Genomic DNA, 17,562 nt, shown 5'->3' with positions numbered 1-17,562 from the left:
TTCCCCTATCCCTCACCTCCCCCAACCCCACCTCTGACAATCACAAATCTGGTCACTTTTTTTATGAGTTTATTCAGATTTTTTTGTTTTGTTTTGTTTTGTTTTATAGTCCACATATAAGTGAAATCATTCAGTGTTTGTATCTTTTTGTCTGACTTATTTCACTTAGCATAATGCTCTCCAGGTCCATCCATGTTGTCACAAATGGCAGGATTTCCCTTTTTTATGGGTGAATAGTACTCCAGTGTGTGTCTGTGTGTGTGTGTGGGGGGGGTGTCTGCGTGTATACAATCGCCAAGATATGGAAATACTAAGTGTCTATCAATGAATAAATGGATAAAAAATGTGATATATATATATAAATAGGTAAAGAAATGTGATATACACATATATGTGTATATCACATTTCTTTACCTATCTATCCATTGATGGACACTTAGTATTTCCATGTCTTGGCTATTGTAAATAATGATGCAATGTACATGTGAATGCAGATATCTCTTCAGGATAGTGATTTTGTTTTCTTCATATATATACTCAGAAGTTGAATTGCAGGATCATACAATAGTCTTATCTTTAATTTTCTTTGAATCTGCACACTGTCTCCACATTGGCTATACCAACTTATATTCCAAATCAGTGCACAAGTGTTCACTTTTCTCCGTATCCTTACCAGCATTTGTTATGTCATCTTTCTGATGATAACCATTCTGACAGGTGTGAGGTGATATCTTATAGTAATTTCTATTTGCAATTCCCTGATGATTAGTGATGTTGAGCACCTTTTCATGTGCATGGCCATTGAATATCTTCTTTGGAAAAAAAATATCTATTTGGGCAGTTTGCCCATTTTTTAGATGAATTAGTTTTAGGTTTTTTTTTTTTTTTTTTTTTTGCTATTGAGTTGTATGAGTTCCTTACATATTTTGGATATTAATCCCTAATCAGATGTGTGGTTTGCAAATGTTTGCTCACATTCTGTATGTTGTCTTTTCATTTTTTGTTCATTTGCTATGCTGTACAGATGATTTTTATTTTGATGTAATCTCACTTGTTTATTTTTAATTTTATTGCTTGTGGTTTAGGTGTTATATCCAAAAAATCATTGCCAAGACTCAAGTTAAAAAAAAAAAAAAAAGTTCCCTATATTTTCTTCTAGGAATTTTGTGGTTTAGGTCTTATATTCAAGTCTTTAATCCATTTTGGGGTTAAGTTTTGTAAGTGCTGTAAGACAGGGATCTAGTTTAATCTTTTTGCATGTGAATATTCAATTTTCCCAGGACCATTTACTGAAGACTGTCTTTTCTCCACTGAATATTTTTGGATCCCTTGTCAAATATCAGTTGACATGTGTTCATGCATGGGTTTCTTTCTGAGCTTTCAGTTCTGCTCCATTAAGCTACGTGTCTGTTTTTATGCCAGTACCATACTGGGTTGATTACTATAGCTTTGTAATATGGTTTGAAATCAGCTTTTCACTTTAAAAATAGTGACATTATTTCTTTTACATTTGGGACACATTTTTAATAGAATCATAACCTTTGCAGTTAAATCTTTTAAACCAAGCACTAGTGTTTTAGTTTGTGAAACAATATCCAATAATTTTAAATTGGAAGAAAATAAAATGACTGGCATTTTCTCTCATATGCATTCGTATTTCAATAGCAAAAGATAGAAAAAATATATAGTGTCTGGAAATGTACATTAGATCAAATTATCAAATGTGTTTTGTGGTTAAGCTATAAGTCAATTAAGTCATACAACATAGGGTAAACACTGAAAATGAATTCCTAAGAGTTAAGTGCCAGTTGGTCAGATGACAGAAACAAACCAAACACACACACACACAACTACGTGTGTATATGTGTATGAATATACTTCTGTGTATATATATTTTTGTATGTATATATTTATATATTTAAAGGAAACCTATTTCCTTTTAGTTCTGGCATTACAAATAGATGAATATAAGCAAATAAGTAAAGGAAAAGTCTTATGACTCAATGATAATTATTTTAATTAAATAAATTAACATAAGCTCTAACCTTGAGCAGATAAACCTTATGCAACATTTTCCTTTTAATATGTTGTCTAATAACTCTGTTTATCATGAAAAGGTACATTCTTTGTGCCTAAATTATTGTGTTTTCTTGTTGAAAAATTCTTGAAAAAAATAGTGATCATTTTATTCTGATTTTAATAACATATTACATATTACTTAATATTATATCTGTATATATATAATATATATATATACACATATGTGTGTGTGTATGTGTGTCTGTGTCTTTGTAGACTATTCATGAATGTTTTGGGCAAATTTAGAATACCCTGTTTTTCCTGATGATAATTTTAGAGCAAAATGTATTTATTATATGACAATTATTCATTATGTGATGGATCTTTTAATCTTCAATAATCCTTAAACCCTTGAAACTATGATGTGTGTAAAGTTTTACTTTGAAGAACAAATGTAATTTTAAAAATCTAAAATAATGATACTTCCACTGGTGTGTGTGCTTGTACCAGGTTTATAGGAAAGTGATAGAAAGTCAGAAAAGAAGAAAGAAGCAAAACAATGCAGAGAGAAAAAGCAGATTAAACAAATAATTGTATCAAACAATGCTTGAATGCACTTGTAGTATATCAAAATTCTTAAACAATGTGTTACAGTACATGAAGATTTCATTCTATTTAAAGGAAATCAGTGGCTTTAAAAAATATATAAAATGCTATTCTTAGCTCACAGAATAAACAAGAAGCAATAATGAATTTAGATACTAGAGTTTTTTATTAAAATATGGAGATGCTCCTAATTCAACTAATATTGATTGAGTTATGATAGGGCATTTTAAATATCTGGTTTAGTATTTAAAATAATATATCTATAGTATTAATTAAACCAGAAAAAAAGACTAAATGTAGCAATCATTTCTAGTTAACTTTTTCATCAGAAATTCTTATTTTTTAATTATCAAATATCAAGTATGTAAGTCATATTAGATCTGTGCTTTTTACCATGTAAAAGTCAAAGCCTGGCCTAAAATGATATGTAAAATTAAGGGTGACATATAGATTGCATTTATAGCAGGGACGAGAATGTAATGTTTCAGATGCTGCATTAGGGAGAAAAAAGGAATCCTTTTGAAGACTTCTGTGATTCCAAGTAGCCAAATAAATCAGGATTGTGTGTTTACTAAACTGAATTATATGCATATCATGGAATAAATCTACAATGTTGGCTACAGTAATGAGTATACCCAAACTACATCAGTATTTCATTTGCTAATAGTAATGTATAGCACAAGACAGGTCGTAATGTGTTTGCAGAAGCATTCAGGCAAGGAACTCAGCCATGTAGGCTTATTTTGCAGTGCAGAGTACACTGATTATGCTCAAAGATTGTGTATCATCTCTGTTTGAGCCTATAAATCTATGTGGAAAAATTGAAGAGCAGATTTTGATAAGGTATTATTGGAATTAATAGAGTTGCAAAATATATACCTACGTGCAATCCTTGGGAAATAAAAACTATTTTTCCCCATCCAAAAGGGAAGTGATATTTTCTTTAGTATGTCATGGGTTTTCTTAAAAAACATAATTTTCAATAATATAAAATATGTTTTTCAATACACCTTTAGGAAATTTAGGAAAAGTTTATTTTAAATAAAACCCATTTATTTAGAAGTTACATTACATAATGAGTTATTTTTAACCTGGAGTAGATAGCCCTCTCCCCATTTTGGAAATTGAGGTTTAACAAAATGGTATACTTTACTCATTATTATAGACACATGAATATTCAAGAAATAGAATTTTCACTATTTTTATCAAAACTGAAGAAACAGAATTAGGTTTTACAGCTCTAAGAAGTAAGTTTCATTCTGTGCCATACCTTATCTTTGTTCAATGCAAAGTGTTGGAATACTATTTGCCATTATAAAATTATCAAGGATAGCCCAATATTAGGCAGTGAATCCTTTATCTCATCTTTTTTTTTTTGTCACTTCTAAAATTCTATGAATTTGTTCATACAGCTGTGGGAAATCTGGCACTCATACTTTTTTTGGTGCAAATTCCAATCTGTAAAATCCTTATGGAGTAGAATTTGACAATGTCTAACAAAACAACATATGTGTTGATCTTATGACTCCAAAATTTCCCTTCTTGTGGAGTTTATGCTAAAGATACACCTCCAATAATATAAAAATACATAAATGTATATTTATTAATTGCAGCATTTTTTGTATTTACAATATACTGGAAACAGTGTAAATACCCCAAACATAGAAGAGTGGTTAATAAACTGGTATAGCCACAAAATGGTCATGCAGTTGTAAAATGGAATGTAAAAGATCTATAAGATCTGATGTAGAATGATTTTCAAGAAAATAGAAAAGAATATCTATACATACAGAGAAATAACACATTTTGTGAAAAAGGAAGGGAAAATTAAAATAATACGTATTTGCTTACTTATGCATAAAGAGATAAACACAGAAAGGATAAGCCAGAAACCAATAATATTAGTTCCTTATGTTGAGATGGAAGCATACAGTGTAGAAAGAATAGAAATAATAGGGGTTGAGAAGAACACTTCTGTGAATATATTTTTTATACAACTCTGACTTTTTAAATTATGTTAATGTTTCACATACTCAAAAAATAATAAACTCAGAAATCAAAGGGGATAGAGAAAACATACTAACATAAAAATGAACAGAAACACATAAATTCAAGTACATTTCAAAAGAATAGTATAACTATAGGAAAGGGGGGGGGGAATTAACAGTTTTTGGACAACATGCTCTTAGGCTAAACACAAATCCTGTACTTCAGTTGCTGTTTCATTTTCCTATTTTTATGTGTTAGCAACTCTTAAAGTACTTTCTGTGTATTCTGTGAGTGAGTAAATAGGTTAATATCTTGTGATAATGAGATCCCAATTTGTTACTGTGTTAGTTGGAAAGCTCCTTGGGAGCTTCCCAGGTGAAATCTGAAACTGGTCCTATAGGAGTAGGGAAGGGAGAGACTAAAGAAAAAGTCAGGCTGCTTCAGATTGGTAGGTGGCAGGTTTGGAATTGGCAGATGATCGATGGATACATAATAGATAGATATTGAAATAGAAGAGAGGTTTATAGATATGTGTGAAAGTACGCATATACATTCATTTATTTCCTAACCCTGTCTTCTGATATAGCCAAGAAGCCATGACCTTTGGTAGCACAGAGCAGTGGCCAGATTTTGGCTTCTATATTCAAGCCTTTACTAAAAGGAGCTAGAGGTCCTTCATGAAATGGCGTTGCCAGGACTAGATCAACTGATCCTAGATGAGCCTAGAATACATTTTTGTGCTAACAAGTCAGGAAGTGCTTAAAGAATGATGGAGATATTTCAAAAGAACACAAGATTCAACGTGAAGGGGTCCATACTGGAAATTTCTGACAATTTAAGTATCAAATAAATAAATATAAGTAGATAATTATAATACAGTGAACACAATAAGAACCCATAACCCATATTGATATAAATAAATTAATATATGCAAACAAATAACTAAGAAGGGAAAGTTCTTCCTTACAGTAGAAAGCTGAAATATGTAGAATTATAAAATTTGGTAACCATAAAAATAATAATTGACCTAGGCAAGAATCATCAATGAATGCTTAATTAGCATTTGAAAGTTTTATGATTAATAGCTAATTGTAATAATCTCAAAGTATAGCACCATAATATACTTATTGATTACAATGGGGAAATAATTTCACAGTGGATAAAGCTGGAAGTCATCACCTTAACTGAGTGATTAAAATTAAGATCTACAGTACTGGCATAAATAGGCATTATGACTTCCTTGATTAGAATGCACTGAGAGAAAACACAACATGTGTTGAAAGCCCTTAAAGAGACACTGTGGAACTTCCCTGGTGCCGCAGTGGTTAAGAATCTGCCTGCCAATGCAGGGGACACGGTTCGATCCCTGGTCTGGAAGATCCCACATGCTGCAGAGCAACCAAGCCCATGCGCCACCACTACTGAGCCTGAGCTCTAGAGCCCGCGAGCCACAACTACTGAGCCTGCGTGCTGCAACTACTGAAGCTTGAGCACCTAGAGCCCATGCTCTGCAACAAGAGAGGCCACCACAGTGAGAAGCCCACACACTGCAATGAAGAGTAGCCCCCCACTTGCTGCAACTAGAGATAGCCCGTGCACAGCAGCAAAGACCCAACTCAGACAAAAAAATAAGTAAATAAATAAAAATAAAAGTAAAATTATATTAAAAAAAAGAGAGAGACACTGTGCCATTCATGAAGAGAAAAATCCTTCTGCTGGCTTTAAAGAAGTGAGCTGCCACGCTGTACAGGAACCTGTGAGATGGCCATTAAGGCAAGAAATGCACGGGGGCTCTAGGAGATGAAAGGGAACCCTGGCTGACAGTCGGCAAGAAAATATAGAACTCAGTCCTACAACTGCAAATAACTACACTCTTCTAACAAACTTGGAGCTTGGAAGAGGACCCTAAGTTCCAGAAAGAAACAAAGCCCACCCAGTAACTTGATGGCATCATTGGGAGATATTGAGTGGAGGACCCAGTTAAGCTCTGCCTAGGCTTAACTGACCCTGACCCACAGAAACCGTGAGATAATAAATGTACGCTAGTTCAGACTGCAAAATCTGTGATAATTTGTTACACAGCAGAGACAATTAATACATATATGTTATTAGTATAATTTATCATCTCTACACCAGGCTACTAAAACATTTGACTGACACTGTCATGTTGTCCCTAATCATACTGAAAATACAGTGTAATACATTTACTTAAATGTTTTATATGGTGTAAAAACATATTCTTTTTATACATTTAAAAATTTGGATTTTCAAGTTATCTTCTACTATTAATTAGATTTATCTTACAACTGTTAAATATGAAACCTACCACAGAGCCAAATTTTAGCTGTCAAATGATTTATTCCTAAGAATAGTTTTTAAAAAGTACATCTTTCCTGTAATAATATCTATATATGATATTACTTAAATAGTTCTTTATTTACTTATATGCACAACAATTTAATTATTGATATCTGTTTGTGTGAGCATACTTTGAAACACATTAAAAATTCTTTTCTAAGAATCTTTTTATCAAACTTTACTTTTTAGAATAGTTTTGGATTTACTCAAAAATCAGAGAATATAGTACAGAGAGTTCACAGTTTCCTTTATTATTAACATCTTAGGTTGGTATGATGATTTGTTACAGTAAATTAACCAATGTTGATACATTATAATTAAAGTCTATAGTTTATTTTAGATTTTATTAGTTTTTACCTAATGTCCCTTTTCTGTTGGAATATTTTGGACAATACTCGGGTATTGAAGAAGTTTCCTCAACTGGATTCTCTAATTCTTTTTTTCTTGATGAGATTAGTGCTATGGGTTAATGCTAGGAAGACCACAGAAGTAAAGTGCCATTGTCATTACATCATATCAAGTATACATATTGTCAACATGATTTATGACTTTGATGTTGCTATTCATGCAATAATTAAATAAACAGATGAGAATTGATGGGAGCCAGAGTCTCACTGTTGGAGTGGGAGTTTACAGATAAGCAGGGGAAGAAGCTAGAATGATACATGTGGTAATGGATTGGAGACATAAGAATAAACTCAAGTTTAGCTGAGTATAAATACAGAGGGTTACCCACAGAAATATTTATAGATATGCGTAAATATGCAGGTTTGTATAACCACATATAATTTTTCTCTGTTAGCAGAGAAGGTTAAAAACAAACAAACAAACAAACAAACATCCCAGTAGCAAGGAGCACATCTGGTACCCAGATCTTGTTTACCTTTACCATTCTCCAATAAAAGCTACTAGGGCTTCCTGTAGAAATACCTGATTCTAAGACTAGGGAAGAAAATACAAATATAGCATCTTGTAATTCCAGAAAGTAAGAAAATGCCCAAACACACACACACACACACACACACACACACACACACACACACAGTGATAGGAGTTCAAGGGCCAACTAAATGAGTCCTCAGTGTTCAGCCAAAGCTGAAACAATATGAACAATCTTAACATAGTATTATAACACAAAGTATAGAATAAATATCCATAAGACCATACAAACATTAATTAATTAATGGGAAAGAAGAGACAAATGTCTCATGCAGAATTATTCCAACTAATTTATGAAGATACTCCGCCCTCAAGTTGGGAGAGTATGACTCCCTATTCCAGGTATGGGCTGGACATAAGAATTTCTAAGGTATGTAGTGTGGAAATGTGGGGATGAAGTAAAGCAGGAAGGGAGTGACTCTACAGTGAAGAAACTTGACTTGGTGATTGAGGACAACAAGAAGTCATAAATCCTTTGTTATTTTGAATTACTTACTCCACCCACCTATAAGAGTATCTGAAATTTATTGTCTGATGTCAAACATGTTGGCATGCGCAGTCACAGGATGAACCAGGGCATTAGAACTGAGGATGGGTGCCTAAAATGTACTTAGAAAGTGACTGTATTTTAATGTTCTGTCTTGCTAGACACATTGCCACGTTTATGGATTAGAAATATATAATTAAATACAACAATTTAGAGTTACTTAAACTTATAAAAATTGGTAAAAATAATTCTGAAGTAAATGAAAGAATCTACATATAACTTGTTTCCCAGTATTATGTACATTTACCTTATCACTTTTATGCTATTTAACTTCAGTGGTTAATAGATTGCCTTGTATCTATAGATGTTTAATAAATAATTTTCGATTTGATTATGAGTTCATAGAACAAAAAGTGCTATAAAGTGATTCTTCACTTTGGCATATTATTTCTGCCCTTTAAAAGTGGAGATTTATGTATATGACAATTGCATAATTTTACATGATACTTCTGCTGATGAAAACCCAGTTGTTCTTTCAGGAAAAAAAAATGGAAAAGCTATCTTCTTTACCAATTAAAAATCAAGAGAATAAGGATTTTAATAAGCCTCTTGAGAGACTTGTCTTTTCTATCTTTGATAAATGCATGATTATAAGAACGAATTATATGAGTAGCAATAATTTCCCAGTAATGTGATCATTGAAAGACCTCCCAACTGCAATATATCAGTATTAATTGGGAACAGATGATCATTTTAGTGGCATGCTCAAGTCATTATCCATATTTCAATACTTCATGAATACCTGAATATTCTTAGTGATTTTTTTTAAGATTTTCAGTGCAAACTTTAATAGGGTTGTTTACTTTAAAACTAGGAAAAAGTAAAAAAAAAAAAAAAATAGAATTAAGGTTTGTTAATTAAGACTATTTGAGAAAGATATTTTGAGAAAGTGAACCAAGTGTTCATTTTTCATTATTTTTGGATGTAGAAAGACTTTAACATTTACAATTATGCTATGTATTACCAGTTTGGGTATGTAGGCAACATCAAGCAACATTGATGCCTATGTCCTGAACTACTGATCCAAATTGTAGGATATAATCTGTTAATTTTAATAGATATTCAAAATATGAAATAATGCACCCCCCCCAAGTCTCTACAAGAATCTTGTATTTCCTAGTGATTATTATTTTTTCTTACATAGTTTATTTAAGACCTGTGTGTATCTTTCTCCACCTGAGAAATGCAAGCTATAATATCTCTGGTATTTGAAGGGATTCCAAAGCAAATCAAGTTTGTTCATGTCTTCTTACTTTCTATAATTAATTGTATATTTCTTAATTTTTAATATGATATTACAGTCACATCCTGTTATTAAGCTTACCAAAATGTCAAAAGAAGTTTTTACCACAGTTGAGTTCTGAAGGTTCAGCTAGTGCTCTCTTTACTGATAAATTATTCAATATTCCATATTTTTAGTATAAATCCAAATTTTTGATACAGTGTATTATGCTTCTTTCTTCTATAAAACCAATAATGTTTTTCTGCAGTTTGCAAAGTCTGTATTCTCTCCATTGTCTTCCTTTGCACCTCACTATTCTGGTTATTTTCTTACTTCTCTGACTACTTTTTTCATTTTAGTTTATATATTATCCTTTTTCATTTGAAATTCTTAAATATCAAGATTCTACAAGTTCTGTTAGTTATTCATTTCTATTTCAATTACCATTCCTAGTAATCTTTTTTCCACATTCATTAATTCATGTATCTGAAAATGATGTTTCCCGTCTTGAGCGTCTGTCACTGTTTTAAATGTTACAATATTATCTCACTTAACGTTTACAAAAACTTTGGCTGACTAGTGCTATTATTATTCTCTAATTTCAGATAAGCAGACACACTGAAGTTAAGTAGCTTGCTCAAGGTTACACAGGAAAGTGGTGGAGTCAGGGTTTTGTTTTGTTTGTTTTTGAAGCCAGGGTTTTTGACCCTGGACTCCAGTTACTGTGTTTCATGGATGTTTTCTGTAACCTAAGTTTAATGATTCTGATATTTTTCAATAAGTGTCTTTTTGCTCGTCCGTAACCCATTTCCTCAAGCTAGTAAGAGTGTTATTCTCTTCCTCTTTATCCAAATTCATTAAACTCTTTCACTTCTCATTCACACATGATTTTCACATCTAACCTCTCCATTCTCATCTCAACTGCTCTAATTTTGGACCTTGTCATCTTTTATTTTGGTGATTACAACAGCATCCTATCCCTGTCATCGATCTCTTCTCCTATCCCATTTCAAATTAACTGATCATCACACTGACGGCATTGTCTTACCAGAGAAAAAATTGGCCATGTCACTATGTCTCTAACAGATCAAATTATTTTGTTTAGATAATAGCATTTAAAAAAACAATTGTATGTCTTTAATTGGCATCATGGCCAATGGGAGCGTATGGCCAGGCTTACTGTATTAGTCCCGATGTTACATTAAGAGACAAAACTAAAACAAATTTAACTGTGGTACAATGAACAAAACACTATATGGTAATTGGTATACTCTTTATTTTCTAAGGGTATCCTGAGTTCCTTTGACTTGAAAAATTTCTCATTCTCTGTAGTCTTCACTGGCCATTTCCATTGGAGGACTTCTTGAGAAACAAAGGAGAGAATAAAATGTGACTTACTGACTCACTTGGATCCTTGACCTTGTGAGTATACCTTGTATGGCTCGTTTATTAGTTATTGAACAAATTAGGAGCCACTAAAACCAATCATGAGTCTCCATTCTCAATTCCCATCTGCTCTGAAGCAGGACCAGCTTTCATATTGGTCCACAGACTTTCAAAACCTTACCCCAGCTTAACGTTTCAATTTCCACCATGTCCCTAATGTATCCTGTGTGAAATTCTCCACATTCTGGAGACACTGTAGATGCTTTTTGTAGTACTGGCCTGTAGTATTCAATTCTTTGACAAACTCATCTGCAAAACCTACCAAAAATAGTGACTCTTCAATCAAGCCTTTTCCCAACTTTCCCAAGCAGTCTGTTGATCTATACTCTGCAGGGTATTTTTTCATGGCTTCTCATATTTTATCACAATTTATCTGCCCCATTCCCATTATCTTCCTTGATAATTAGAACCTTAAGAGCAAGAATTCTGTTCATTTATTCACTCTATATATCATGTTCTCTTTTCCATTTCTGCTTTTATATTTGTTTTATAACTGATATCACTTGATCTATGGAGAGTTACTATTCTCCTCCTCTAGATGCCTTTTGTTTTGTGACACAATTGTTTCTTTACTTTGTAGTCATGTTTTTATTCTATTTTCATCTCTTCACCACCATCTGCCCTCACCATTAAACCAGCAAGTACTGTGAAGGTAAGGATTTTATCTCACTGATTTTGATTCCCTCTAAGGCCCTAGCACATTGCTAAGCACCATTCCACCACCAAAAAGAATTCTAATTATTTTCCCTGATGAATCCTGTATTTCAATCAAACTGCATTTTTATGTACAAGTTAATTTGTTATTAATCAAATACATATAAAAGTGACCATTAAAGTTGTCATTAATAAAAAATAGCTAGTGTACTGTATTGAGCTGAAATAATTCCTACTAAAAGAAAGCAAACAAAGAATGAAGTATTCAGTTGGTTTACGTTACCTTTTTAGAAGTAAATACATAGTTTTCTATAAGCATCATTTTACTTCTTTTAAATAAATTTATTTATTTATTTATTCATCTTTTTATTTTTGGCTGAGTTGGGTCTTCGTTGCTGTGCACACGCTTTCTCTAGTTGCGGTGAGTGGGGGCTACTCTCCGTTGCAGCAAGTGGGCTTCTCATTGCAGTGGCTTCTCTTGTTGCAGAGCACGGGCTCTAGGTACACGGGCTTCAGTAGTTGTGGCATGTGGACTTAGTAGTTGTGGCTTGCGGGCTCTAGAGTGCAGGCTCAGTAGTTGTTGCGCACGGGCTTAGTTGCTCCGCGGCATGTGGGATCTTCCCGGACCAGGGTTCGAGCCCGTGTCCCCTGCATTGGCAGGCGGATTCTTAACGGCTGTGCCACTAGGGAAGTCCCTCATTTTACTTTAAATAGCACTTTTCCAATAACTTCTCAGACTCTAATTGTGCTGAAATTCGGACAAAGCATCAAGGAACATGCTAGTCAATGGTCATATTTTAAAATTTAATTATTTCCCCAGGAACAGTAACAGGTTGTTATTCTCCTATTTCTACTCCCTTTAGATTCTTTCAGTTAAAATATATGTAACATTAGCTAAAATGTGTGTGCGTGTGTGTGTTTAATACAAAGGATTTTATGAGAAGAATTAATACAAAAGGGACTATTCAAAAATTTTTATTTCTACTAAGATTGTGATTAGCTAGTCAGGGATGGAAGAATGACCAAAAACGGGACTATATCCTTCAAAATACTAAACAGAGGTGCAGAGGCAGTAACCCCAAGAGGGTTACAGAAATGGGACACTGGGGGACTTAAAACTAATGTCACAACACTGGTATGACATTGAAAATCCTACTATAATTTTTAAAATGTATATTTTAGAAAGTTTTTTATTTACAGAAAAATTGGGAAGATAGTAGAGAGATTCCCATATACCTCACACACAGTTCCCCCTATTATTGACAACTTATCTAATTGTGTCACATTTTTATAATTAATGAGCCAATATTAATATATTATTATGAATGCATAGAGACCATTCTTTTTTCAGATTTCCTTAGGTTTGACCTTAGGCACTTTTTCTATTCCAGGATCTCATCCAGGATAACACATTATGTGTAGAAATTGTGTTTCCTTAGACTTCTCTTTGTTATAACAGTTTCTCAGATTTTCTTTGTCTTTGATGATCTTGACAATTTTGTGGAGTAATGATAAAGTTTTTGTCCCTCATTTGGGACTTTTATGACTTTTTTTTTCAATATTAAACTAGGGTTACATATATTTGGGAGGAAGATTACAGAGATAAACTATCCTTCTCATCACATCGTATCTGGCTGAGTTGAGAAAGTGTTTGTCAGGTTTTTCCACTGTAAAATTACTCTTCCCATGTCCCCTCTATACACACACTTCAGACTGTACTCTTTAAAGGGAAGTCATTATATGCAGTTTACATTTAAGGACTGGGAGCTATGCTTCACTTCCTTGAGGGTAAAGTATTTACATAAATTATTTGGAATTCTTCATGGGGAATTTTTCTTTTAAACCCCATTTATGTATTCACTCATTTATCTGTATCAGTATAGACTCATGAATATTTATTTTATACTTTGGGTGAAAATCTAATACTATCTTATTGATTTTGTTGTTCAAATTGTATTGACCATTAGGAGCTCTTTATCCAGCTCCTATGTCCCGTGGACATATCACTATCATTGCACGTGTGCGTGTGTTTTTAACTGTTCTCTACTTTTTAGCACTACTTGATACTCCAGAATTATCTTCTATATTTTACATCTCAGTTCTATATTTTATATTATTTGCCACTTTTCTAAGGAGTTCTGGTTCCTTTGTTGGAGAATCGTATTAGATACCACAAAATAGGCACTGGTGTGCTCATTGTGACTGAGATCCCAATCATTTAGATTACAGAGCAAAGAAATACATGTATGTATACTAACGCTTGTATATACAGTACATCTATCTGCCTGTCTGTCTGTCTAATCTATCTAGATATTTCTGTATGTAACCAACTGTATTTACATTAAGCTAAACATAAGTTAATGAATAATTCAAATCTATTACCATGTGTATCATTCAAGTCTCCACCCTTTCCTCGTATGTTTCTCTAAGTGAGAAACCTGACTCCAAGCATCCATTCCAGTATGCATCTAATGTACAGAAGTAGCAAAACTGTTAACTCACACTTCTGTGGGACACTACTTTATCAGTTAGAGTACAATGCTTATGTGCAGTTTATTTTGACTTTAGTTTCATAGTCTCCACTCACATATTAACCTTCTGTCCTGTGCCTTACTATACTGACTCATTAATTCCAGGAGGGTTGTTTCTCTTTCTTTCTTTCCTTCTTCCTTCCTTCCTTCCTTTCTATCTTTCTTTCTTTTTTTTTTTTTGTCAATTCTTTGGAACTTTCTACATACGCAACCATGTCATTGGTAAATTCATTTTTTCCTCCCAAAACTGTTATTTTCTCTCAGTTTATTTTGTTTTCTTTTCTTATTGTACTAGCTAAGACTTCCAGTATGATATTGAATAGGAATAGTGAAAGAAGACATTCTTGCCCTGTTCCCAACCTTAGGTGGAAAGTGTCAGCTTTCTCACTAAATGTGATGTTAACTGTAGATTTTTTGTAGATGTGGTGGAGACATATTTGAGAAAGTTCTCCTCTAGTCTTAGCTGAAAACTGATCATGAATAGGTTTTAGACTTTGTCAAATGCTTTTTCTGAAACTACTGATATAAGATTTTTCTTCTTTAGCTTCTTGATGTGATAGATTATAGTGATTGATTTTCATATATTGAATCATTCTTGTATATGTGGAATAAATTCAACCTGGTCATGGTATATATTTCTACTTACACATTGTTGGATTCAATTTGCTAATTTTTTTAAACATCTTTATTGGAGTATAATTGCTTTACAATGGTGTGTAGTTTCTGCTGTATAACAAAGTGAATCAGCTATACATAAACATTTATCCCCATTTCTACTCCCTCTTGCGTCTCCCTCCCACTCTCCCTATCCCACCCCTCTAGGTGGACACAAAGCACCGAGCTAATCTCCCTGTGCCATGTGGCTGCTTTCCACTAGCTATATATTTTACATTTGGTAGTGTATATATATCCATGCCACTCTCTCACTTCGTCTCAGCTTACCCTTCCCCCTCCCCATGTCCTCAAGTCCATTCTCTATATCTGAGTCTTTATTCCTGTCCTGCCCCTAAGTTCTTCAGAACCTTTTTTTTTTTTTTTATGTTTCCATATATATGTGTTAGCATACGGTATTTGTTTTTCTCTTTCTGACTTACTTCACTCTGTATGACAGTCTCTAGGTCCATCCACCTCACTGCAAATAACTCAGTTTCATTTCTGTTTATGACTGAGTAATATTCCATTGTATATATGTGCCACATCTTCTTTATCCATTCATCTGTTGATGGACACTTAGGTTGCTTCCATGTCCTGGCTATTGTAAATACTGCTGCAATGAACATTGTGGTACATGACTCTTTTTGAATTATGGTTTTCTCAGGGTTGATGCCCAGTAGTGGGATTGCTGGGTCATATGGTAGTTCTATTCTTAGTTTTTTAAGGAACTTCCATACTGTTCTATATAGTGGCTGTATCAATTTACATTCCCACCAACAGTGCAAGAGTGTTTCATTTTCTCCACACCCTTTCCAGCATTTATTGTTTGTAGATTTTGTGATGATGGCCATTCTGACCAGTGTGAGGTGATAGCTCATTGTAGTTTTGATTTGCATTTCTCTAATGATTAATGATGTTGAGCATTGTTTCATGTGTTTGCTGGCAATCTGTATATGTTCTTTGGAGAAATGTCTATTTAGGTCTTCTGCCCATTTTTGAATTGGGTTGTGTTTTTTTCTAATATTGAGCTGCATGAGCTGCTTGTATATTTTGGAGATTAAACCTTTGTCAGTTGCTTTGTTGGCAAATATTTTCTCCCATTCTGAGGGTTGTCTTTTCGTCTTGTTTATAGTTTCCTTTGCTGTGCAAAAGCTTTTAACTTTCATTAGGTCCCATTTGTTTATTTGTGTTTTTATTTCCATTTCTCTAGGAGGTGGGTCAAAAAGGATCTTGCTGTGATTTATGTCAGAGTGTTCTGCCTATGTTTTCCTCTAAGAGTTTTATAGTGTCTGGCCTTACATTTAGGTCTTTAGTCCATTTTGAGTTTATTTTTGTGTATGGTGTTAAGGAGTGTTCTAATTTGATTATTTTACATGTAGCTGTCCAGTTTTCCCAGCATCACTTATTGAAGAGACTGTCTTTTCTCCATCGTATATTCTTGCCTCCTTTGTCAAAGATAAGGTGACCATATGTGCATGGGTTTATCTCTGGGTTTTCTATCCTGTTCCATTGATATATATTTCTGTTTTTGTGCCAGTACCATACTGTCTTGATGACTGTAGCTTTGTAATATAGTCTGAAGCCAGGGAGCCTGATTCCTCCAGCTCCATTTTTCTTTCTTAAGATTGCTTTGGCTATTCGGGGTCTTTTGTGTTTCCATACAAATTGTGAAATTTTTTGTTCTAATTCTGTGAAAAATGCCATTGGTAGTTTGATAGGGATTGCATTGACTCTGTACTTTGCTTTGGGTAGTATAGTCATTTTCACAATGTTGATTCTTCCAATCCAAGAACATGGTATATCTCTCCATCTGTTTGTATCATCTTTAATTTCTTTCATCAGTGTCTTATAGCTTTCTGCATACCGGTCTTTTGTCTCCTTAGGTAGGTTTATTCTTAGGTATTTTATTCTTTTTGTTTCAAATTGCTAATGTTCTCTTGAGGATATTTGCATCTATAGTTATGAGAGATATTGATCTGTAATTTTCTTTTCTTATAATATCTTAATCTTGTTTTGGTATTAGGGTAATGCCAAATATTGAACTCATAGAATGCTGCTATATTTTGGAAAAGTTTGTAAAGAACTGGTATAATTTCTTTCTTAATTTTTTGGTAGGATTCATCAGTGAAATCATCTGGTCCTGGTACTTTCTTTTATGCAAGTTTGCTATTGATTCAATCCTCTTAATAGATACTATCATAGTTATATTTTTTAAAATTTTCCTTTAGACTTTGTCTTTAACCTATGTGTTATTTAAAATTTTTTTTTTAATCTCCAAACTTTTGTGATTTTCTGGCTCTCCTGTTTTTGATTTCTAGTTTGATTTCACTGTAGCCTCAGAACATAATTTGTATGATTTCTATAACCTTAAACTCATTAAGCTGTATTTTATGGCCCTGGATGTAGTGTATCTTGGTAAATTTTTTATGTAAATTTGAGAAGAATATGTATTCTGTGGTTGATGGATGAGGTTTTCTATAAATGTCAGTTAGATCAAGTTGACTGATGTTCAGGTCAACTGTATGTTTACTTATTTTCTGCCTGCTGGATCTTTCAGTTATTGAAAGAGAGATGCTGAAGTTTCCAACTATATTAGC

The 17,562-nt window shown here is 33.3% G+C and overlaps 1 long non-coding RNA gene across 1 annotated transcript in view; it reads right to left on the bottom strand.

Moving 5' to 3' along the window:
* Positions 1-1,400: 1,400 nt before the first annotated feature.
* The window catches only part of LOC309660209, a 114,835-nt gene continuing 98,673 nt past the window's right edge, over positions 1,401-17,562 (bottom strand). Inside the window, exon 2 of the long non-coding RNA XR_014263272.1 lies at positions 1,401-17,244. This is a non-coding gene — a long non-coding RNA (uncharacterized lncRNA). The remainder of the gene's footprint in view (positions 17,245-17,562) is intronic.

The sequence above is a fragment of the Balaenoptera physalus genome, assembly GCF_965194825.1.
Source record: "Balaenoptera physalus genome assembly, chromosome: 4".
Classification (NCBI taxonomy): Eukaryota; Metazoa; Chordata; class Mammalia; order Artiodactyla; family Balaenopteridae; genus Balaenoptera; species Balaenoptera physalus.
The sequence above is the reverse complement of the archived record's forward strand: the minus strand, read 5'-3'. Positions and strand labels throughout refer to the sequence as shown.